Here is a 2289-nt window from a genome sequence, read left to right on the forward strand (position 1 = left end):
TCGACGAGATTCTTAGGCTCCATGTGCAACCCATCATGTTGGTAAACGACGTTTTCAACATGACAACGCCCGTCCTCAAACAGCCTTGACTCACCACTGTCTTCTTGAGACATCTTCGCCAACATCAACGCGTTCTTCCCTGGCCCTCCAGATCACCAGATTAAAACCCATCGAACATCTTTGGGATTATAGTTGGACCGATGACGGCGACGGCGATGAAACTCAACCGCAGACTCTTCCTCAGCTTGCAGCAGCTTTTGCAGGCTGAGAGGACAACAACCATTCCACAGGATGTAATTCGTCATCTCACCAGAGCTTCCATGGGCAGAGATGTCAAGCAGTTATTGATGCTCACGGGGAGATACTCGTTATTGACGTTGAGTTGTTGACTTCAACCAGTGAGATAGTGGACTTCGCCTTTGGAGACTTTGAATGTTCAGCAGTGATATGTGCAAAGTTTCACACGTAAATATACAGAACTACCCGGAATAAACTTTTTTTTGATATTAGTGTACATTTATTGGATTTTCTTTCCATAACTACTACATCATATTTATAGTTCTTTGATATTAGTTGTGTTTATTAATTTTCTTTCCATTGACAACAACTATATCATATTTATAGTTCTTTGATAATAATTAATATGTTTATTAGTTTTGCACCCATGATATCTACTGATAATATTTATCGTTCTTTGATATTAGTGTATGTTTATTATTTTCTTTCCATGATAAGTACCAGACCCACTATTTAATATTTTGCTGTTGTAGTGTATGTTGATTGTTTTCTTTCCATGATAACTACTAGATTATATTTATATTTCTTTCATGACCTAATTATTTTATTGTAATTTTCTTTTCCATGATAACTACTAGATCACTTGTCTTATAGATTTTTGATATTAATTGTATGTTTGGTAATTTTCTTTCCATAACATCTACAGATGATAATTCATAGTTCTTTGTTCTAGTTTATGTTGATTGGTTTTCCATAATATCTACTAGATGATATTTATAGTCCTTTCTTCATAGTTTATGTTGATTGGTTTTCTTTCCATAACAACTACACAGGGTCATATTTTAGTTCTTTGTTCATAGTTTATGCTGATTGGTTTTCTTTCCATAACAACTACTAGATGATATTTATAGTTCTTTGTTCGCAGTTTATGTTGATTGGTTTTCTTTCCATAACAACTACTAGATGATATTTATAGTTCTTTGTTCATAGTTTATGTTGATTGGTTTTCTTTCCATAACAACTACTAGATGATATTTATAGTTCTTTGTTCATAGTTTATGTTGATTGGTTTTCCTTTCCATAACAACTACTTGATTATATTTATAGTTCTTTGTTCATAGTTTACATGTTGATTGGTTTTCTTTCCATAACAACTACTTGATATTTATAGTTCTTTGTTCATAGTTTATGTTGATTGGTTTTCTTTCCATAACAACTACTTGATTATATTTATAGTTCTTTGTTCATAGTTTATGTTGACTGGTTTTTTTCTTTCCATAACAACTACTTGATGATATTTATAGTTCTTTGTTCATAGTTTATGTTGATTGGTTTTCTTTCCATATAACTAGATGATGTTATAAATTTCTTTGTTCATAGTTTATGTTGATTGGTTTTCTTTTCCATAACAACTACTTGATATTTATAGTTCTTTATGATCTTTGTTCTTTCAGTTTATGTTTTGGATTTATTAGTTTTCTTTCACCAACAACACTTTGATGATATTTATAGTTCTTGTTCATAGTTTATATTTGATTGGTTTTCTTTCCATAACAACTACTGATATTTATAGTTCTTTGTTCATAGTTTATGTTGATTGGTTTTCTTTCCATAACTACTAGATGATATTTATAGTTCTTTGTTTATGTTGATTGGTTTTCTTTATACAACTACTTGATGATATTTATAGTTCTTTGTTCATAGTTTATGTTGATTGGTTTTTCTTTCATAACAACTACTTTGATTATATTTATAGTTCTTTGTTCATATTTATGTTGATTGGTTTTTCTTTCCATAACAACTACTTGATGATATTTATAGTTTATAGTTTATGTTGATTGGTTTTCTTTCCATAACAACTACTAGATGATATTTATAGTTCTTTGTTCATAGTTTATGTTGATTGGTTTTCTTTCTGATATCACTAGATGATATTGGCAGTTCTTTGTTCATAGTTTATGTTGTTGGTTTTCTTTCCATAACAACTACTAGATGATATTTATAGTTCTTTGTTCACTTCTGTTCCTGTTGATTGGTTTTCTTTCCATAACC

Source organism: Tachypleus tridentatus, chromosome 3, assembly GCF_004210375.1.
Source record: "Tachypleus tridentatus isolate NWPU-2018 chromosome 3, ASM421037v1, whole genome shotgun sequence".
Taxonomy (NCBI): Eukaryota; Metazoa; Arthropoda; class Merostomata; order Xiphosura; family Limulidae; genus Tachypleus; species Tachypleus tridentatus.